Source organism: Cetorhinus maximus, chromosome 12 (assembly GCF_964194155.1).
Source record: "Cetorhinus maximus chromosome 12, sCetMax3.hap1.1, whole genome shotgun sequence".
Taxonomy (NCBI): domain Eukaryota; kingdom Metazoa; phylum Chordata; class Chondrichthyes; order Lamniformes; family Cetorhinidae; genus Cetorhinus; species Cetorhinus maximus.
Window position 1 is genome coordinate 88,381,114 of NC_135890.1, and position 24,422 is coordinate 88,405,535.

Here is a 24,422-nt window from a genome sequence, read left to right on the forward strand (position 1 = left end):
GCATTTTCCTATTTCCTGACTGTGTAAACAAAATGGCGTCCCAATAATAATGGAACCAAAGGGAACCATGTTTGCTGAAGAATGGGAAGTTAAATGCATCAGATGTTTCAAGTATCAGAATTTTTCTGGAGACAGCAAAAGTCAGGCATAGTTTTATATAAATTATACATTGAAAACACTGGATGCAGATAATGGCAATTTCCATAAAACATCCAATTCCTTTTACAATGCATTCCTTTCTTGAAGTCTCATGTTGATGCCACATTGTTATATTTGAATAATGTATTGACATTCATGTTTGCTTCAAACTTCTTTATGGCCTTCCGATGATGCTATTAACACTTCAACTGTTTGAACAAGGAATATTGCCTTGAGTGTACTGCATATGAACCACAGAAGACAACTGAGTCTCACTGATGATTCAAATTAGGCTGTTAATAGGCATTTGATTTGAATATTGGTGTCAGTTGGCTGCCACTTAGTCTAATTGCTCTTTCTGTTTACAAAGGCTCTGATGCCAAAATCTCTCACTAGGAGAAATCAGATAGTTGTGCTTAAAATCTCATTAATACTTTTAGTAGTGAGAGAAGCCAGTGTTTCATATCCTTTTCCAGGCTCAAGGCTGTGGTCTTCTCAACCAGCTCATTTACTTGGCTGCAGCAGCGTGATAAGACTGGGTAGCAATTGGTATTCCCAGCATGGAGCCGCAGAGATATCATCAAACTGTCGAAGCAGCCAATCACATTAAAGGATTTTCACAACATTCAGGAAATGAAAAGCGGTGAAATAAAATCATTTCAAAAATTTTTAATTGAGCAAATTAAAGATAGGGACACACAGGTGGGGTAAAGGCGGGGTTCATCATTTAATAGTACGCCACAACTGTAAAAGTATTTTTCCCAGGGCCAGTTCTGTTGTCCATGAAATTTTATTAATTCCATTGCCTTTAAAAACCCAGTCATACCTGCTTGAACAAGGTGTAACTTTTTATGTGTTTCCAACAGTGGTGTGGCAGCAGAGAAGTTGAAGTTCTCACTGATTTCAATGATTGCTGGTTCTGTGAGGTTTCACAGTGCAGCCTGTGTCAGAGCCCTGAGTGACAGACTGCTGTTTCAGGATTTCTAGCTAATGTGCACATGCCTGAGATCCTGAAGCTTTGGTTAGTTTCAGAGGGGTAATGATGGTGGGCACTGACAGTGTGCCATCAGAACCCCACCTCATGCACCAACCACGCACCCCTCCAAAAAAACACCAACCCCTGCAACATCCAAACCAACATTGAAATATCATTGAGTGTGCATCTGAACATTTTATTAATCAGAATATGCCAACCAAGGACACACTTTATCTGAGATTTATAATGAAGAATTGCTAATCATAAAATCATGTGTGACTTCATTTAGGTTTGAAGCACACATACTACCAGATTCCAAACAGTTCAGCACCATTTCAAAAGGGAAATGGGATATGGCTGGATAAAATACATTTAAAGCCTTTCTGCTTTTGTTTGAACTTACATCTATTTAACATCTGAACCAGCAAGTCATTGGTTACCCAGCCAAGACACAACAAACAAAACATCAAAGTGATTTCTGAAGACCTGGCTTTTTATAATGGATGTCTTCTTCAAACCTGAAATGACATGAATACATTTATCAGTGATAACATGAACACTTGGACATGAGCCTCTAGACGGAGGAAAGGTTTTTGTATTCGAGATAGATCTTTATGTAGTATTGCATATGATGGCTTCATTCTGAATTGTGTTTATGTTCACTCCAGTTTTGAGGCAATGTGATTCTCATAAAATAGCATTCAGTCTGAACTGACATTACGCATTTTGCTCCCTGGATTACTGATCACATCCTTCAACAGCTGAAACATTTCCTTAATTTTTACCTGGTGAACAGTGGTGATTTTTCCTTATGCAGTGTCAAGTACCGTCTCCAGAAGGAATCCCCTTTCTCAGCTGAAGAACGATGATGAAAGGGCATCAGATGCTTAGCAAATAATCTGAGTACGTAAGGAATTCAGTCATTTCTAAAGAAGATGAATGTGCATGCTTTTTCTCCTTACGGTGATTTTATACAGATATAGTGCTGAGGGCACTAAAGATTAAAGCTTTTCTGTAGTGTGCCTGCATTGCTGGTTTGCATCAAGACAAAAAGTTATCCATTGAAAAATTAGGGTGAAGAAGGTAATCATTCCTGAGATTGCCTCCTATTGCCCTGATCATATGTGTGATTTTAGATTATTCTGAATGTTTGTCAGTTTACTAACTGTCATAAATAGTCCAGTGGGTGACATTTTAATCTACACCTTACAAGTGATATTAGTAATCTTCATACTCCAGGGAAAAGACCCTGGTCTCTCCAAAAATTGCAAAGAAAGAAACCTGTGATAGACTGTAAATAAATTAAGTTAAATTAACAACAGAAATAGATGGTTCAAGATATTTTAGTAGATCTTTTTTAAAAAAAATATTGTCATCCTTTCTCTTTTTCATTTCATTATTTGGGGTGCATGCGTTTTTATAGCTCACACTAATTTCTACATTGAAACATGATTACTTGGCTTCCTTGTGTTCATGACTTAAAAACTGTTGTTGAGTCAAAGTAATAAAATATCATATGAAAGCAGAAAATGCTGGAAATATTTAGCAGGTCTGGCAGCATCTGCAGAGAGGGGAACAGAGTTAACACTTCTGATCAATGACCTTTTGTCAGAGCTGGTGAAAGGGTGATAGAAGTTCGGAGCTCTTCCATAAGCAATAGCTGAGCCGACTTCAAATATTAATTTTAAATCTGAGATGGATATATTTTTGTTACTAACAGGTATTGAAGGGATATGAGACAAAGGTGGGTATATGGAGTTGGATCACAGATCAGCCATGATCTCCTTGAAAGGCAGAATAGGCTTTAAGGAATAAATGGCCTACTACTGTTCCTATATATGTTTCTATGCTAAGAGGTATTTCAGAACAATTGGCTACCTAGCCCAATTATTTTCTCCTTTATCATGGAACAAGGAATTGATTCTGTGGAGCTTTATAATTATGGAGCAAAGTCTTATTACTCTAATGCTTTAAAAATAAATGTTTCTCAATCCTTCCCCTTCCTTGGTGCATTTGACTCCATCTTGTTTATGATCCCATAATTCTCCAGCCTCAAAGATTCATTATTCCTTCCTCTTAATGGAGTATTTTCTATCTTCTATCATCTGCCTGAGGTTATTGTAATTAAAGTTTGTTCTAGGACATATTTGGCTCTTGACACTAAACATTTGTTCATTGTACATTATGATTTCAGTAAATTATTACATATCATGAAGGGGCTCAAATACAAATGGACACAAATTTAAAAATTGTAATGTTGGGAGTAAGAAGGCCAGTTGGAAAAAACCTTTCCCCCCAAATGACAATAGATGTGTAGAATAAATTGCTGGAATAAGATAATTCAAGTGGACATTATAAGCAGCCACCAGAGATTTTTGGATGTTTTCTGTTGATGAGAAATAGGACTGAAAGATAAAAGGCATGTAATTGGACCTAACCTATCAAAAGGCTTGTTGAGCCTAATGCTTATTTCCTGTTTCTCTAAATAACCTGCATTCTTCTGCCTAGTAATTATTTCCTATGATATTACTCAAATTAGTAAAGCTTTCATGAATTAAAATGTTTTTCAGAACATTTTCAAGTTGTTGTATATCATGCAAAAGCTGATGCTGGTCTTGTATTGAATTTGTACTAATTATGTCAACAGGACATGCAATGTTTTAGCAGAGACGAAAACTACAAAAAGGACATTTGTATCTGTCTGAAATATTCTATAAATAAATGAAATGCTCCATCACAAGCATAGCTCAAAAGTTTGGGTTCCTTGGTTATGTTGAGCATAAAACTTCTTAAGTATACAGGAGGTAACCCAGTGAGATACACAGAAACCAGTCTGTACCAGGATTATAAGGAATTGTGAGTTTTCTCCACGGATGCTGTATATTTACATGGTGTAAATCTCATAAATCTAGTGTTATTTTGATGAAATAGAAAGGTATGGAGTGAATGGGAAGATTTATCAGCTGGTATGAGGGCAAAAGGCTTTATATTTATTCAGATCCATGTGTTCTCTGAAGCTATGAACAACTCTTTCCCCTAATATTTTTTGTAAGGCTTGTAAAATACTGATGAACCTCACTGTGAAATGGTGTATAAATATCAGTCAGTTTCAGAAGATATTTTTATAAGGGAATAGAACTTTAATCTTAAGAATTTGACCTGCTGTCTCAGGGCTATTAATAAAGAAACTTGTCCTGAAATAACAATGTTTAAACAAAGAGTTACAGCATCCATTTTACAGAGTACCTCCCACCATGTCAGTTTGGGGTCATTTTTATGTGTTCAGAAATAGCCAATCAAGAAGCCCATTCACAGCATAAGTCCTGATCTGCAGTCAATCATGAGATTTGTGTAAATAAAATGAGATATTTAGTCATTGTGTAAAACGCAGTCCACAGTAGTTATAATTTTCTTTGAATGTAAAAAGAAAGGGACAATCCCATATCTGTCCCAGACCAGTCATAGTTAGGAAGTGTCACAGTGGGCAAAATATTGCGTCCTCTCCCATGGCAAATTTGGTAGGAGGGGCATTTAATCAGGCGGAAGGGTGGCGGGTGGGGATCCTGCTACCTTCCCACCACCACCCTGATTAAGTCTGTGGTGAGAAGGCCTGTGGGTAGCCTTCCTGTCCCGCCACCAAGTGTGGCCCTTAAGAGGATAATTAATGCTAGTATTAACCCAGTGATGAGCAGGGGGGTTGCCATGCAGGAAGCACAACAAGCAAACCAGTACAGGGTTGCTTGTGGGCCCCCAGGGCGGCCCCTCATTCAAAGGCACCCATATGGAGGGACTTGGCATCGAGAAGGGGGTCCCGCTGAGAGCCAGTCAACTGTCCCTTACTGCTAACATCCCTACCCCTCTCCACCACGAATCCCACCCTGCAATCACAGTCTGCCACATTCACTCATCTCTAGCCTGGGATCCAGTGACCATCATTGGCCTCGGGTGGGTGTCATACTGACAGCAGCCACTGCCTCCCCGGTGGCGCTGCTGTTCAATAGAGCTGCCGACCTCCGATTGGCTGGCAGATCTTGGTGGACGGGGCATCCACCCTGGGGTCCTTGATCTCAGGGGAAGGCCTGCCACTGGCCTGTCAAATGCCTAAGTGGAACACAGTGTGGCGGGCCTTTCTGAAAAGAGGTCACGCGGGGCTCCAGCTGGCTCTCCAGCTGCTGGCAAGACCCTGTCACTTAAACAAGATTCCGGCCAGTGTTCTCTACACATTCCCAAAGTGAAGATAAATTAAATGTTGACCTTCTCGTAATGATGAATCACCCCAGCCCATATTTTTATCTGTATATAATCATATCTGGCTATATAACTAGCAACAGTTGAAGTATATTGCTTGACAAAGCTTTAGACTGCTGCAGAAATCCACTCAGTATTAAATATGAAGACAATCTGGTATTGCTCATTTTAAAAGTCTCATTAAAAAAGCTAAAGTAACCATGCTATTGCTAAACAAATTGTGCCTACGGGTTAAATCAATTTAATCTGCATGCTTCACATTGCATTCCCACCACAGCCACTAATGTACATTTATAAACTGCCTTTAATGTAGAAAAACAACCCAAAGATACTTCACAGTCATGAGGATAAAATGGATTTCAAGTAAAAGAAGGAGACTTTGTGAGGAGATGACTGCAAATTTAGTCAAAGAAGTGTGTTTTAAGGAGAAAGAGATGGAGAGCTTTAAGGAGGGAATTTTCAAGGATGAGATTGAGGCAGTTGGGCCTTCAATGGTGGGGCACAATGAGGGAGAAATGCACAAGAGGTGAGGGTCGAGGAACAGTGAGTGCTTTTGGGGAGGTGGCTGTAACACTGGGGAGCCCTATAGAGATAAAGATGGATGAGACCTCAGAGAGGTTTATATATAGTTACATTTGATGCACTGGGGAACTGGAAACCAATGTAGGGCAGTGATGATGGCAGGCCAGCAGGACATAGTGTTAAGGAAGATAGGAGCAACAAACTTTTACACAAACTGAGGTTAATTGAGAGCTGGGAAACCAACAGCAGTGTATTGGAATAGTCAAGTCCGGATGTTCAAGAGACATGCATAAAGGTTCCCACGGTTGTTTGGCTGTGGTGGAAATGGTGGATATTATAGAGATCGAAATTCATGGTCCTTGGAGTGGAGAGTATATGGGCTAGAAGCACAGCTTGGGTCAAATAAGACACCAAGATTGCAAACAGTCTATTTTAGCCTGAGACTGTGGCTGGGGAGGTTGTGTGTCGCTGATGAGGGGACCAGCATTTTTCAGCAAAATATACAATCCTGATGATAAAAGCCAAATCCAGAACAAAAAAGTAATTTACATTTGCACAATTTCCCGCTGATAGTTTCAAATCAATTGATGCAATTCTTTTTTTTTGGTGCAAGTAAATAACTGAATATAACAAAAGCAGACAGTTTCAGAAAAATGCTGATTTTATTTACTGGAAAATGAAAGTTTCATCGGTTTCTGCCGGCTTTACAGAGGCCAAAATAAAAACAGAAAACACGAGCAGCAGTTTTTGCCAAGTGCTGCTTCCTTCATGTAATTTGTGTTTGGTTGGAATGAATTTGTTTCTTTTGAACTGCTTTCCAGTAATGCACACATATGCTGAATAAACAAACAAACCTTTCAACTTTGCTACTCAACAAAAGCTTATTCATATGAAAGTGTACCCAATGATTAAACTTGTTGATTGAATTTATTGACAAGAGCTGGCTGTGTCAGTATACTTGGTGTCAACAAGGGTGAAGACTTTCCACTTCATTGCCAGGCCCAGCTGGACCAGTCCTTTCCATAGTGCAAATTATTGAGCCTCTTCACCTTTACTAAGCAGTGCACATTACAATGAATGGCTAGTTGCCCCACATGCTCCCCAGGATACTAGAAATTGCTTGATAGATTTTATTGATTGGGAGTTTTCACAACACATTTACATGATGTTGACTTGATTTCCATGCAAGCTGTCAATACAATCCCTAAATCCTATCTGAACATCTGATCCCAGATTACTTGTAAAAAAATCCTCTAAATCATATGTGTTTTTATAATAAATTCAACCAGTATGTGTTCTAACAATCCAAACTATCACAAAATATTACTTCTGTCAGCAAGAGAACTCAAAAGACCCGCTATTTCAATCAGTTAAAAATATCTTACAGGACTAGGAGAAAAATGTTATGAATTAAAGTTTTAGTAGAATATATTAACAACCGAACTACATTGTTCCTGATCATAGAACAAAAATACAAGTCATCTAGGACAGGATGAGGAAGAATAATGGTATTGATTCAATGAAAGGTTTATAATTATACTGTAAACTGGTGTTAATTTAAGAATGGTTTTCGAGAACCACAACCCCAAGGTGCAAGAATTAGTTAGTTCTAATTACATTCCATCTTCTTCTCTCATTGGACAGCAAGAAAAGTAAAGTACAAAAGTGAAACCCACTTTGTCCATTGTTCTGCAGTCATGGCTAGGACATGAATGGTGATGAAGATACATTAAACTTTCGGAGAGATGCAGGGGAAGGAAAATGGGCTGCAAGTGTCCTTCAGGCCATTTTCTGGACTGCTTATAATCTTGGTTTATGAATGTCCTCTGAACTCCAGGGTGAATTGTAGACTTTAATTTCTTCTTACAATTCTTGCTGTTTCGTATCACATAGAAGATGTATTTTCAAGAAGTAAAATTGTTGAAATGTTTAATATAGCTCTTGTGTTATAGAACTGACGCCATCCATAGTTTGATAGGAACAAAGAATTCACTCGGTTATATAAATAATGAAACAAATAGAATAAAATTACTGTTCTCAGAAGATTAGTGATATCCTCATCTACATCTTTCAGCTCAGCAATCTTTCTCTGCAGGTTTGACCATTTTTGCATCAAGTTTGCCTCTGGCTGGTTGATCAGGGACTGCTAAGTCACAATATTGGATTCACATTAAAGAGAAGAAATACTTGAAGATTACATGTTTGATTTACATGCTAAATGGTACTGTCACTTGTTCAACCAGGTCTAATTCTCATTTCTCCACCCTTTCCCCATATTATTTAATCGTCGTCCTTTTTGAAATTTCACCTAGGCCTGATTAGGCTGGAAAAGTGGAAGAGCTGTGAAGTATACTTCATGTATCCTAGTGAAGGTCTCAACATGGTGCAGGGATATTCAAAAATCTACAGAAATAGTTATTTGGGGACATAAACATAATGACAGGGTGTCTGAATTCCAGCACCTGTCTCCTGTTGAAATATTCTCTATTTTGTCATATATACAATGTTTACACATTCATAAACCTTAAAGAGAATTGTCTTGATCGACATGTGCCTTCAAACATTTGTTACGCCGTAAGTCTTATAGAAATGCATCCTTGCCTTACGTATAAATCAATTGTGCCTTTCCAAGCAAAAATTAAGGTGGATTTTCAGAAAACCCATGGTTGTGTGTATGTCTTTCAGCTTTCAGCAGCCGCTCTAATGAATTTTATTTCTTTTTTTAAGTGAAGGCCAGCAGTTGCCTGTTCTTCCACTCACATCGCTGGTCACTGCTTGCTGTTTGTTGACTATGGACAGCTGCTTACTGATTTTAAACTGCTGTTGGGTGACTACATTCCAGTTTGCTGGCTGCAGTTCATTAGTTTACAGCTTGCTAATTTAAGGCTGGTTGCTGGTTAATAGTTTTTCATGTTTTTTTTTAAATTTGCTATTGCTGGTTACTAATTTGATACTTAAGGTTTTTTTTGTGGCTAGTGGTTATTGCTGTTCACCGTTGCCAATTATATGCTGTGACTGAGAGGCACTGCTGGTTGTTGATCACTTCTCACTAACCAATCCAGCTGGCTGCTATTGCTGGTTGTAGCTTGCAGCTGACGGTCACTCACTGTGTTCCTTGTTGCTGTTTGGTAGGTGATGCTTGCTACTATTTGCTGCTGCTGGTTTCTCCCAAGTGTTGGCATCACAGACAGGTATAGCAACAAAGGTTTGACAAAAAATTGCATTTAATTAAGCAAAGCAAAATTTATAACTGAAATTTTTTTAATTCATTGATAGGATGTGGGCATCGCTGGCTAGGCCAGCATTTATTGCCCGTCCCTAATTGCTCTTGAGAAGGTGGTGGTGAGCTGCCTTCTTGAACCGCTGCAGTCCATGTGATGTAGGTACACCTACAGTGCTGTTAGGAAGGGAGGTCCAGGGTTGTGACCCAGCAACAGTGAAGGAACGGCAATATATTGCCAAGCCAGGCTGGTTAGTGTCTTGGAGGGGAACTTCCAGGTGTTGGCGTTCCCATGTGTCTGTTGCCCTTGTCCTTCTAGATGGTAGTGGTCGTGGGTTTGGAAGGTGCTGTCTAAGGAGCCTCGGTGAATTCCTGCAGTGCATCATGTAGATGGTACACACTGCCGCCACTGTTCATCAATGGTGGAGGGAGTGAATCAAGCAGGCTGCTTTGTCCTGGATGGTGTTAAGTTTCTTGAGTGTTGTTGGAGCTGCACTCATCCTGGCAAGTGGACAGTATTCCATCACACTCCTGACTCCTGCCTATATAGTAGCAATGGCATGTGTGAAACTACTGAAAAAAAAAACCTATTCATAATTCTTAGAGAAAAAACTAGCGTTCCTACAACCACATAAAAGTGTGAATCAGGCAGTCCATTAAAGTACACAGGCACTTTAAATATTTAATGTTTGCTTGATTTAACCTTCACCCTAGTGTCTTAAAAGAGGTGGCTAATGAAGTAGATGCATTGGTGTTAATTTTACACAATTCCTTAGATTCTGGAAAGGTTCCATCAGACTGGAAAGTAACAAATATTCTCTATTCAAGGAGGAAGGGAGGCAGAAAACAGGAAATAATAGACCAGTTGTGTCTTGTAGATGGTGGACAGGCTTTGGGGAGTCAGGAGGTGAGTTATTCACCACATGATTCCTAGCCTCTGACCTGCTCTTGTAGTCACAGTATGCATATGGCTGGTCCAGTTCAATGGTAACCGTCAGGACGTTGATAATGAGGGATTCAGTGATGGTAATGCCATTGAATGTCAAGGGATGATGGTTAGAGCCTGTCTTGTTTGAGATGGTCATTGCCTGGCACTTGTGTGGTATGTACGTTACTTGCCACTTGTCAGCCCAAACCTGGATATTGTCCAGGCCTTGCTGCATTTGGACATGGACTGCTTCAGTATCTGAGGAGTTGCGAATGGTGCTGAACATTGTGCAATCATCAGTGAACATCCCCACTTCTGACCTTATGATGGAAGGGAGGTCATTGATGAAGCAGCTGAAGATGGTTGGGCCTAGGACACTACCCTAAATAACATCAAAAGAAAAGCTTTTTAACTAAGTACTGAGCAACAACTCGCATTACATGGATTTCCTAATAAGGCTGTTTTAGTAAATGTTCTCAACTTATCAGATTTTTAAGAAGTGACATATGTTATTTGTGCTTCTTTTAGCTTTGAGTGGATCATTTTGAGAGAAATATTTCTTGACACAATGAAAATGATGACCAAACATTTTCTTAATGGTGGTCATACCCTTTTAAGCTCCATCAACAAGTGTGATACTATAGCTCGCATTTTTGCTACTGAGGCGGGTAACTTGAGTTAAGAAATTTCCCAGCTCACTGCAAGTGCTCCGAATGGCATGATCTTCACTCCATGGGAGCGAGTGTGGGATGAAGTCAGGCCCGCCGTCCCTGGAAGCAGATCAGAGGCAACCACAAGGGCAGCCAAGTGCTTCTCAATGAACAATACCTACAGCAGTGTTAAGAAAAAGGAACAAATCAAAACACTGGAAAACTTAAAGAAAAATAGAAAATATTGGAAATTTGCAGATCCGTCAGCATCCATAAAGAGAAAGGACAAGTTAATGTTTCTTGATTAAATCCTTCATCAGAATTTCAGTTTTATATGTAGATTTTGGGAGCTGTCCTAAAAGTATGAGCTTACTTTTACTTCCCCATGTGGTGTAAATGGAATGTGATTTTGAGAGTCAGTTTGCTGCCTTACTTATTCCATCTATATGTGCCCAGCTTGTGATGTTTCTTCCTTCTGTTTTAACAGATGGAAAATTGTACACTGGGGAGTAAAAAATTGAAGTCTCCTGGCCATTGTTTCACACTGGGCATAGTTTGCTTTAGGTGGTTTAAAATAGCTAATGAAAGGTGGATTGGATGACATTTCAAAAAGGAAGAATATTAAATGATATGGGGAAAGGGAGGAGGTGGGCTGGCTAAAAGGACTGCCTTGCTTCTCTGGGACTTTGTCCCGGTTTTTGGTTACATTTTAGGCCCTTCAGCCCTCGCCCCTCACACTCCATCACCCCCTACCCACTCCCCATGCCATCTCCATGCCCCCATGCCAACTCAATGCCAATTCATGTCCCCCACTCACCCCAATGAAATCTCATGCCCTCCATGCCATCTCATGGCCATTCCATGTCCAGTCACTCAGTATAAATTAGGTAAAGGATCAATGAAGCCTATATAGTAGCAATGGCATGTGTAAAACTGCTGAAAAAAAAACCTATTCATTATTCTTAGAGAAAAAACTAGCGTTCCTACAACCACATAAAAGTGTGAATCAAGCAGACTTTTAAAGTACACAGGCACTTTAAATATTTAATATTTGCTTGATTTAACCTTCATCCTAGTGTCTTAAAAGAGGTGGCTAATGAGGTAGTAGATGCATTGGTGTTAATTTTACAAATTTCCTTAGATTCTGGAAAGGTTCCATCAGACTGGAAAGTAACAAATATTCTCTATTCAAGGAGGAAGAGAGGCAGAAAACAGGAAACTATAGGCCAGTTAGCTTGACGTCTGTTGTGGGAAAGGTATAACAATCGACCATGAAAGAGGTTATAGCTAGGCACTTAAAAAAACTCAAGGTAACTGGGAAGAGTCATCATGGTGTTGTGAATGGGAAATCATGTTTAACCAATTTATTAGAGTTTTTTGAAGAAGTAACGTGTGCTGTGGATAAAGGGGATCCAGTAGACTTACTGTACTTGGATTTCCAGAAGGCATGTGATAAGATGCCACATCAAAGATTATTGCGGAAAACAAAAACTCATGGTGCAGGGGGTAACATATTAGTTTGGATAGAGGATTGGCTAGCTGGCAGAAAATAGGGAGTCTGCATAAATGGGTCTTTGGGCAGAATTATCCCAGATTTTCACTAAGTGCGGTAGTGAGCAGGTAAAATGGTATTTTACCCACCAGCCAATATGGCGGCTTTTCATGCCATATTACCCCAAACCTGTTGCATTAATTATCCATCCCTGGGGAACATGCTGTTTCCATGGCGGGCGGGCTCTCATTCGCCCACCTCGCCATCACCTCGCTGCTTCCTCACGCTGGATGCAATATTTAAAGCCCAGCCACGTGCACACCTCTTAGTGCTCCCAGTCCACGGCCGCTGCATGGAAGACATGGCCCCGAAAGGCAAGAAGACTGCAGCCTCCAGGTTTAGTGGTGCCTCTCTCGAGCACCTTTTGAACATCGTGGAGGCCCGCTGTGATGTCCTCTGCCCCTGCTCTGGCTGCAGGAGGGGCAGCTGCATCACCAATTTGGCATGGGAGGTGGTGGTAGTGATGGTCAGTGTCAATGCCCTGCAAAAGAGGACAGCCACCCAGTGCCGCTACATGATCAAGGTAACCTCACTCTTCTCATCACTCTCAATTCATACTCTCGCAAACCCATCACACATCCACATGGATCTCACACCTTAAGGGACAACACCACTAACTCACACACACACCCTCACACCTCCATCAGGCTTATATCTTCACGAGCTCGCATCCTCAGCCCATCCATGGATCTGCTCATCACGTAAACATTCCATGCAGTGCCAGGGTGAGGTACCAGACCGGGGGTGGAGTGGCCCACATTAGGCCCCTCACTCATTTTGAGGAGTGTGCCATCTGGTGAGGACGTGGACCCTGCTTGCAGCAACAATGAGGTCGACAGGGAACACCCTCGTGAGGATCCTGCACCACATCATCCCTCTCTCAACGCAACTGTGAGTGCTCTCTCTCCTCCTTTTGACTCTGTTGCCATGCAATTATTTGGCTCACAGGGAGCTCTGCCAAGTGACCGACACCCTCAGCCAGCCAGTCCCTCAGCTCCATCCACGTCCTCATCTCCAGCCAAGAGGACTTCTCCTCCACTGAAGAGCTGGAAATATGTAGCCTGGAAGACCCATCACTGTGCTTACCTACATCCTGCACCAGCGCAGAGACACATCCTGGTGAGCTCTAAATCTAGAGCAGGTTCAGGTTCACCATCTGGTGGTCACCGCACGGACACATGTCCGCAGCAGAAGGAGGCAGGATCAGCTGAGCTTCCTGGCACTTGGAGGACTGCTGGGGAAGAGGCATCTGTAGGTCTGAGTTAGATGACGAACTTCTGGGTTAGGCCTTCCAACTCATCCTGGAGAGTCAGCAGAAGGTGGGGGAACATCACACAGAGTGGTTGGAGGCCCTCAACGCGAGTTGCAGGAGTGTGTCTACCTGGTCTCTGCCCACATGTGTGTGCATGGAGGTCTCATTGGGAGGATGGTGGATGCCATGGAGGTCCAGTAGAACGCGGAGATGCGTGCAGACTTACATTCCATTGCGGGGGCCACGGGTGAGTTCCTGCAGTAGCAATGCGAGAGGGAAATGGAGCACCTCAATGACCTTTCAGGTAATCCTTCCCCTCAATGAGTCAGGCCGGGGCCCTCAGGTACCTGAAGGGAGGAGGAGCGGCAGCTGGACACCCCTGGGCTATCCACTCATGTCCTCTCCCTCCGAGTCCCCTTTGCCTGTGAGCCCCTCAACCTCGTCCTCTGTCACTGCAGAGGAAGCAGCCAGTCCACAAGTGATTCTGGAGGGAGAAGTGTTTGTATGGCAGGGCCTTTAGGAGCCTTGTGCAAGCATTCTCTCATGCACACGGATCCTTCCTGTATCACACTGATCTCAATGTCCTGAGCATTTTCAATGCTGCCTGCTGGGATTCGCTTTCAGTTGTCCACCTGAATTGACCTGCATCTCCGCCCACCCACTGATCACACTCCCATACAGCACCTGGTCTCACCCATCATGACTCTCGTTTCACTTTCGATTTGGATAGCATGGTGCTAACTCGGTTTTACTTCCACTCCCCTGTCTTTTACCCTCCCCCAGTCACCCATTTCCTTTTGCCCATCATAATTAACCCCCCGGCATCATCTTTCACCTCCCCTTCATGACCTACCAGCCACAAACCTTTCCCTTTGGGGCTGTCCTGGTGAATGTGCATGTTCCCTTCCTTCCCGAAAATCCCACCCCCATACACATTGACCTCCCTGACCTCCTTCAGGGCCTGTATCTGTCTCCGAGTCCCCACCAACCACCCTCGTTGTCCATTCTACCGCAACTGTTGAACCCTCACCCTCCCACCCTACAGCCTCACTCTGCCCTTGATCATTCTCACCATTTCCTCATATCACGCCCATCTTTATTTTTCTTCCCAGGAGGCAGCCATTGACCCATGAGACCCCTCCCTTTCATATTGACCTAGACATCCTCCCCTGGTCCCCCTCACCCCTGCAACACATTCCCCCTCCAGACCCCTTCCCCGCGGAACCCCACCCCTCCCTTAGTCCTCCCACCCTCCCTGGACTCCCCCCACTTAGTCCCTCACCCTCCTGACTCCATCAGACACCCTTACTTCTTCCGCTACCCTTAGTCCTTCCCCACCTCCCAACTCCTTCCTCCAGCCTTATCTCTTCCTCCAGCCTCACTTCTTCCTCCAGCCTTACTCCTTCCCCTTTCCTGACTCCCTCAGGCCCTTACTGCTACCTCCAGCTTTACTACTTCCCCCTTCTCGATTCCTCCCTCCATCCCCACTCCCTCCCCTCTCTGCAATCTTTCCTTCCCCCACCGACTCCCTCCCATCTCCAGACTCCTTCCTCCCGCCTGACTTTCTCCCCTCTCTGTACTCCTTTCCCCCTCTGAATTCCTTCCCTTACACCAACCTCCCCAGTTGCCATCTTCTCCCCTATTACACCCTCCTCCCCCGTAATCCCTTCCCCCAACCTCACCCCAGCACCTTCATTGCAACTTCCCAACCTCACCCCTCCAATACCTTCATTCCCCCTCCCAAACTCACCCCAATGCCTTCATTACCCACCTCCCAACCTCACCACCCCCCCAACACCTTCATTCCCCTCAACCTCACCCCCCCAACACCTCTTCCTCTCCCAGTTGATCCTAGACCTTCCTCTCCACCCCCTAGACCATCATCCATTGTGAAATCAATGGTGACTTTCCAACTACGATGAGCTGCTTCACAGCAGAGCCATGTCTATGAGAATCCACCCAGCATGCCATGGACGCTCCTCCAGGATCCCGTTGCTGTCGGATTCCAGCATCTTCTGCTCCTTGGATGTTTGTAATGTGAGCAAGGGCCCGCCTGTAAGTCCCAACTTCTGCAAGTCACATTTGTCAAGATGTGTTGTGTACCGGCATGTTTTCCCGCCGACTTGGATGGGCGATCCATCATGGGGGTGGGTGAGTCTGGTGGGCTGGCCTTATGGTGATATGCTTACAATGAGGTTTCTGATGTCCGATGCTGGGGAACATGGCTTACCATCGACTGGCTAAGCGGACAACTACATACTGGTTTCACAACGTCATGAAACCGATTTTTGGTCTTCTCGCCATGTTGTCCGCTCATGCCACCGAACACACCTGACACCAGTGAGCACAGGAAATTCCACCCTTTGTTTGATTGGCAGAACATGATGAGTGGAGTCCCACAAGGGTCTGTGCTGGGGCCTCAACTTTTTACAATTTACATCAATGACTTAGGTGAGGGGAGCAAAGACAAGGTAGCTAAATTTGCAGATGACACAAAGATAGGTAGGAAAGTATGTTGTGAAGAAGACATAAGGGGTTTGCAGATGGATAAAGATAAATTGAGTGAGTGGGCAAAAATTTGATGGAGTATAATGTAGGAAAATGTGAAGTTGTTCACTTTGGCAGAAAGAATAAAAAAGCAGAGTATTACTTAAATGGAGAACAACTGCAGAATTCCAGGCTGCAGAGGGATCTGGGTGTTCTAGTGCAAGAGTTACAAAAGGTTATTATGCAGGTACGGCATGTAACTAAAAAGGCCAGTGGAACGCTATCCTTTATTATGAGAGGAGTTTAACATAAAAGTAAGGATGTTCTGCTTCAGTTCAGGGCATTGGTGAGACCACATCTCAAATACTGTGTGCAGTTTTGGTCTCCTTATTTAAGGATGGATGTAAATGCATTGCAGGTGGTTCAGAAGAGGACACTAGATTAATATCTGGAATGAGCAGGTTGTCTTGTCAGGATAGGTTGGACATGTTGGGCTTGTTTCCACTGGAATTCAGAAGAGTGAAGGATGACTTGATTGAAGTTATATAAGATACTGAATGGTCTTGACACGGTGGACATGGAAAGAATGTTTCCTCTTGTTGGTGGGACCAGAACTAGGGGGCACTTTTTTAACATTAGGGGTCGCCGTTATAGGACAGAGATGAAGATGAGGTGAAGGTGGCATCATTGAGTATTTTTAAGACAGCAGTAGATAGATTCTTGTTAGGCCAGGGAATCAATGGTTATCGGGGGTAGGTGGAAATATGGAACTCCAAACACAAACAGATCAGCCATGGTCTTATTGAATGGTGGAGCAGGCTCGAGGGGCTGAATGGCCTACTTCTCCTCCTATTTCATAAATTCATATGTTCATATTTCACACCCTTAATCTCGTGCAAGTAAACTTGAGACATTGACAAAAGAGCTCACAGAAAAAAAGTTATTATAAGCACGTAAAGATGTCATCAAGTAAATATTTCTCTCCATCTGTGTAAACAACCTCCCCCTCATATAATCATTTTATGGACCTGGGCCCTCAGCCAAGCCTCATTCTGTTCTACATTTTTATATCCTACTGTCCCTCTCTACAAGTACTTCAGGTTCTATTATTCAGATCTCTGTACAGTCTGTGATATGCTTATATCATAGAAATTACAGCCAGGAGTAGCCATGAGGTCTCTGTGCTATCACTGTGCCTTCAATGTGTATCTGTTCTAATATCATTTCTCCACCTTTTTGCTGTATTCATTAATATTCTTCCTTTTTGAAATCTCATCCAATTGACTTTTCATTATCTATTTTAAACACACTTAAAGCAAACTCGGCCCAGTGCGAAACATTAGCCAGGACATTTTAGTTTTTCACTCTCCAGTGTACAATTTTGTACACTGTTAAAGCAGAGGGAAGAAAAAACAAGCTGGGCACACATAAATGGAACATGTTGACCCATATCTCTACAAGTGAGGCAGCAAACTGACTCTCAAAATCACATTCCATTTATACTACACGAGGAAGTAAAAGCAAGCTCATACTGTTAGGACAGCTCCTAAAACCTATGTATAAAACAACCACCTGAAATTCCAAAGAATATTAAATCAATAAACATTAACTTGTCTCTTCTCTTTATGGATGTTGACTGATGTGCAAATTTTCAGCATTTTCTATTTTTGTTTAAATTTTCCAGCGATTTGATTTGTTCCTTTTTCTTAACGCTGCTGTAGGTACTGTTCAGTGAAAAGCAATTAAGTTACAAGTTGCTATTTCACCTTTATTTTATCCCATGCCTTCCAAGTTCTTTAACTCAAAAAAAAAGCCCACCACGCCTTTTAATTTGTAGCTCTTAACCCACAACTTTGTCTTCAAGTTACTGTCACATTTTCTCCTACTCTTTTCAATCACTTTGTCTTGCATTAAGGAACTTAGGCCTTCATTCTGGTTACTTAATTTAAAAAAATTAGAAGCACTCATAAAGATTTGCAGAGTTTACCCATGAGTAGCTGGGTCATGCAGAATGGCAAGATCCTGCGTCCAGTTCTTGGTATTTGGTGAAATAATCTCAAAAGAGATGATGGCCTCAAAGCTACAGTAGGTCTCAATACCCTTGGATTATGGTAGGAAAAATTGGCCAAAATTCAGACTTCTCATTATCATCATCCACTGACTCCTGCTGGAGGGGCCCCTGTACAAAGAGTTCAGTTCTAAATATTTACCCTTGTGCTATAATAGCCACAGACATTCAGTGATGAACTACAGGAGAGCAATTCATGCTTGTGGAATGCCAGTGAAGAGTCAGCAGTTCCAAGAGAGAAAGTTGGTGAGAAAAGAAATATTCATATACGTTATTTTAGAAAGGAAAAGTGTATGTAGAAAAATCGAATGTTGTTTTGCTGCTACCTATGTGATAATGCACAAAATGAAAGACATGCCACCTTGATGGCGATAACACTAGCTAGAATATAAAAATAAAATCAAATGTACAACATTGTTTTTATTTAAACCACCATATAAAAGTAAGTGAATTCTTCATCAAAAAGAAGAGATTTGTATCTCAGACTTAGCCATTATATATTGTAACTTGTAAAAAAACATTTAAATTGAATTGAAAAGGGAGATGTACCTAGGTCTTACAAAAATCCTCTATGTTACTGTGCAATGGGGAACTACTGTGGCTGATGGCATGAAGTTGCCATTTTTTCTTACTTTTTTATTTCTGTGATTTTTCACTTTGATGCCTTAATAGCACGAAGAGAGAAAGAAAGAAGAAATAACTTGCATTTAAACTGTACTTTTCATTACTTCAGGACATCCGAAAGCTCGTTGCAGCTAAGGAGGTACTTTTGAAGTGTAGTCACTGTTGTAATGTAAGTAAATAGGGCAATTAACAGGGCAACACAGCAAGCACCCATGGGCAGCAGTGAGATAAATGACCAAATAATTTGTTTTTGATGGTGTTGGTTGAGGTAGAAATTTTGTCCAGGATGCCGGGAGAACTCCCTTGCTTGTTTGAAAATAATGCTATGTCCACCTCAGAGGACAAGATAGGCCTTTAGCTAAATATCTTCTCTGATAAAATGACACCTTTGACAGTGCAGAACTTCCTTCGACCTGCATTAAAGTATCAACCTAGATTATGGAAAAACACATGTCAAGACCACCTTTTCTAACTGATTCTGTTGATACAATTGTCAGATGGCCTGATTATGAATGCTTGTCTGAGCCCCAAGAATGACTAGTCCACTTAGCTGTGTCAACAGTACTTGCTGAGCCCTCAGAGGGGAGCGCAATCTTTCTTTGATTGATATCTTTATTACTTTGTAATAAGTTATTATTTCTTTGCAGTTTTTCATAGACTGATAGAGTCATAGATGTTTACGGCACAGAAGTAGGCCATTTGGCTCATTGTGTCTGCACCTGTCAACAAAGATCTGACTACACTAATCCCATTTTCCAGCGCTTGGCCCATAGCCCTGGAGGCTATGGCAACCCAAGTGAATATCTAAATACTGCTTAAATGTTACTAGAGTTTCTGACTCAACCACCCCTTCAGGCACTGAGTTCCAGACTCCAACCACCCTCTGGGTGAAAAAATTTCTTCCCAACTCACCTCTTAGCCTTCTACCTCTTACTTAAATCTAAGCCTCCTGGTTATTGGCCCCTCTACTATTGGAAAAAGTGCCTTCCTATCAACCCTATCTATGCCCCTCATAATCTTATACACATCTATCAGGTCCCCTCTCAACCCTCGTTGCTCCAAGGAAAACAACCCCAGACTCTCCAGCCCAGGCAGCATCCTGGTAAATCTCTGCACCCTCTCCAGAGCAATCACATCCTTCCTATAATGTGGTGACCAGAATTGTGCACAGTACTCCAGCTGTGGCCTAACCAGTGTTTTATACAGTTCCAGCATAACCTCCCTGCTCTTGTATTCTATGCCTTGGCTAATAAAGGCAAGTATCCTGTGTGTTTACTTACATAAGATTAAGAGGTATGAAGTGGATAATAGTTTTTGTCATTGATCTTATGAATGGCTTTGTTGATTGAAAGCTTTATGAGAAGGCAAGAGGGGCAATGCTGTTGAAGGGAAATCTTGAATGTTTTATTCCAGTCTCAGGACTAGGGTTCCCCTATAGTTCACCACTCCTCTGAGAAGCCACCTCCTAACAGAATGGTGTTGACTCCATCAAATTTCTGAAGGGGTCTGAAATGCCCATCTTGCAATGGATCTGAAATGCCCATCTTGCAATGGATCCGAAGCCAGGAGTGCTCCATGTAGTTGTCTATCTCCACCCTCATCCTGTGCCAGCAAAAATTGCTGTAAACAGGAACGGGGGCAGGAATCCTAGAATCGGATCCTACCTGCTATTCTTAAAGGCCTCTAAATTTGGCCTGACTCTCAAAAATCTGGGCTCCTGTATTTGATTTCAGTCAACAGTACACATTTTCTTTGTTCCTACATTGTGTTCTTTGAAGTTCCTTACATCTGGGAAGAACAGTCAATGAATAATTTTCCATTCCTCACTGGTGTTTCAGAACTCTGTGCGCAGCAAAGAGACATAGAAGAAATGAATGACAAAACCGGACTGTATCTGAAATCATCTGACAACATTATTCCCAGTTCAGGATATGATTTGGTATGTTGCTGGGATTGTAGCTCCCTGCAATCTTTGGGTATTGTGCTGGAATGAAATTAAGCAACATTCCAAGTGGCTACTTTATTTGCAAATAACTCCATCAGACAAATCAAATTAGGTGGCAGGTATTGTAAGGGAATAAAAGAGTCCCTTGTGAAGTCTCACTTAGATTTGGAGCCGTACTCTGGATGCAACAGGAATGAGTGACAATGCCAAGTAAAGTGTAAAAACAACAATTTTACTGAATATTGAATAATAATTAAAAATAATAATAATAGTGATATAACTATTGTAATTGATAATATAAAAGAAGTAAAAGAAAGAATGAAAAATAACTTTATTGAAAGGAGAAAGCACTTTATATATTAAAAATGAAGGAAGAAAGACAACTCTACTTACATACTATACATATTATATTACAGATATGTATAGTATATTACAAAAAATTAACCCCATATTGGTCTGTTCATGATAGCTCCTCAAAACGGATAACATCAAATTCGTCCGTTCCAGGAACCTAATCTGGTAAAATTCACACATCACCAAGTCTCCAAATAACCTTACAAGGGGTGGGCACTACGGTCAGCCACTCTGTTCCCGGCCCTTCCTCCCATAATCTCGAGTGGTTGATTATTCCACTCTGGCTGCAGCGCTGAATCCTGGAAGCAGTGTCCTTTTAAGCCAAATTTCTGGCTCCATTGAAGCCTTTTTGAGGCCTTGTTCAGACTTTCTCAAAACAAAGAGTCTGTAAAAACATGAATCCTCACAGGCACTGCAAGGCTTTGCAGACTTCGCAATCCAAATGGTTTACACATCTTTAGAAGATGTCTTCCCATCTGCCATCAGTCAGGTAGTATGTCCATCAGTCAAACTTTATGCCCTGATGACGATGCCATAGTTGACCACCCCATGTAGGGCTACTCATTGTCCTAGTTGTAGTTCAAGGGTCATCAAATGCCGTCAAAAAGAACTTCTGATAAATACAAAACAAGTTTTATTTTCGTGGTCCAGAGGGAAAACAGATGTAGACCAAACAACAGCTGTGGATGGCCAATATGGAAAACAAAGTCTTGGGAAAACACATCACTACTGATTATTATTGATTAATTAATCAAAGCACATTCACAGCTAGGTTTAGATCAATATCTACAAAGTAAGACTCAATGCAAAATAACTTTAAATATTCAACATAGGCTCAAAATCAAGAGCAAAGCAGAAATAAAATGAAAAAAATACAAAATTGCAAAAATTAGTGGCTGCAGGCCCCAGGCCTACAGACTGAGCTTCCCAGTGTAATGAATCATTCAAAATTAGTTAACTAATGCCATTCCAATTTGCTAGTCTGAGTCACCAAAAGCAGTGTTTTAAGAAATTTGGAATATAATGCTGCTTCGTATAAAGTTTGATTTTCAATTCATTCTGCTCAGGGCCAATTGAAACAATATATGCACTTTTATTTGAAATAAAAGGTTCAGGGATTAGTTTTAAAAGAGCAGTTCAAAGCTGGGCAGCATTGAAGCCAAGCCTGGAATGCACTTGCTGGCTTAAATTTCAGGCCCAGGGTTTTTTAACTTCTGGGCCTTATGCAAATGTTACCAATCCACTTCTCACTGCAGGCTGGGAGGGGATGTAGATTGGTTGCTGACAGTGGAAGGTTTGGCAATGCTTGTATGTCTACCAGTTTGTGGGCAATTGATAGCGGAGGGAGATTTTTTAAAACATTTTCAAGGGATGTGGGCGTTGCCGGCTGGGCCAGCATTTATTGCCCATCCCTAATTGCCCTTGTTCAGAAGCCATTTAAGAGTCAATCACATTGCTGTGGGTCTGGGGTCACATGCAGGCCAGACCAGGTAAGGACGGCAGATTTTCTTCCCTGAAGGACAGTAGTTCAGGAGGGCCCAAACAGAACTCCAATTAGGAAATTCATGAGGGTCCTAGCTACCTTTCAATCACTGGGAAGATAATCCTAGCCAACCTTGATCCTGTCATTACCTGATATATAAAAACTCTAGCATATCTATTTCCTTCTCTTCCCTTAGATCAGGAATAAGGTTCTTATTGTCACTCTGTAGCAAATTCAACGCAGACCGAGGATGAAATTAGAAATTCACAGTCTGGAAGCTGTGTTTCCCACTAGGCATTTATCAATACAAATACTGAAAAAAACAATTTTTCTGGCTGCATACCAATATTGCCAACTCAGGACACAAGCTGAAATCCTTGCAGATTTGAATGCACCTTCTTAATTCTTGTGTTAGCCTATGTAAATGAATATTCAAAGCAAATGAGTAAATCTGCATGTCAATATGTCTTCCCTATCTTGTTTTAACATGTACCTCCTTTTTAAAAAAAATCCACCTGTCTTTCATCTTGTTGGTTATAATGAATATAAATAACTTACCTAAGATAAGTGGCTGGAGCGGGCCCCAGCTGCTACCATTTGATTTAAAGATGTTAAGATGATTAAACCCTATTGTCAGGAATCAAGGATTGTGCTAGCAACTAACTGTTCCTGCTGCATCCTGCTAGAAGCTCCTAAATGTCGAGTTGAATTCCAATGCTTTCTCCTTTTAAACCACTTAATAGAAACAAAAGACTGTGAACACTAAAAATACTTTGCAATTGTTTGCCTTTTTGTGAGGCACACTGTTGGAAAATTCACTCCAAATAATTACAGTTATAGATGTAAAGAACACTTTGCACTGGTTGTAAGTGGTAATGAAAAAAATAGGCTCATCTAAATTGAGTAGGAGCAGAAATAACATTTTCTTCCCATTTCTTCCCATGTGGCTGTTATCCTCAGTTGTGCTCAAACCTAACATGTGCCTAAAGGCAGTAATGAATTTAATTCTTTCAAGGAGGGGTATACCTGAAGGGTATAGCGATAGATAATTGAGTTTGGGACACACTTTTACAGTTGGAGCTAATGATACATCCAAACTTTGCCTGTTCATTGTATCAGTAAGGCATTGTCAGAAGTGAATTGTACATTGGATTTCTCAGCCTCACAGGATGGTGCAATTGACATTGTCATGGTCCATTGGCAACTGCTGGAAAGATCTGTTTGGAAGTGGAAAAGGCTATGGTTCTATACCATCTATAAAACCATCTATCCCAGATAACAGATGCACCATGATGGAAAACAGTGCATGATGAACCTCAGGCTATCATGAGACAGAAGTGTGCTTTTGATAGAGTTGGGCCACCTTCTGAAGATGACATGGTTCACACCAGCTTAGAGGAGTTGAGAACCATAAGGGGACCGTGGTCTGGAGTCGGGAACCTATTAATAAATAAGTTCAAAAGGTCTTTCCGACTTCACATGTCATATTGAAATGATGTGTGATAAGTTACATATGATTTTAATTCAGTGATTGGTGATAGGGCTTTGATCTTAAAAGATAAGTGACCATTAAATTGTCCAGAATTGTGTAAATGGAAATGTCTTCAGATACATGAGAGTACATTATCCACTGAATGAATTGCTCTTCTGCATTGAACAATATTGATATTCAGGTTTGACTGTGCTAATTGTCCCCTGTTATTTAATCTTTTCATTGATTGATGGTTCAAGCATTCATTTCCCTGATTAAAACCTTGAAAAGATGGCGGAGCTCTTTCATTGATTTCAAAGTCTTTAATGCATTCAGTTCTGGAGGTTTTGTTGACACAGCTGTGCATTATGAATGTTTGGCTAAGCTCCAAACACCATTAATGGATTCAGCTCTGCAGAAATTTTGGATCCCCTTCTAACATGCTTTGTAACAATGAAAAAAACACTACATTTTTGAAACAAAAGCAGAAGCACTCAACAGGTA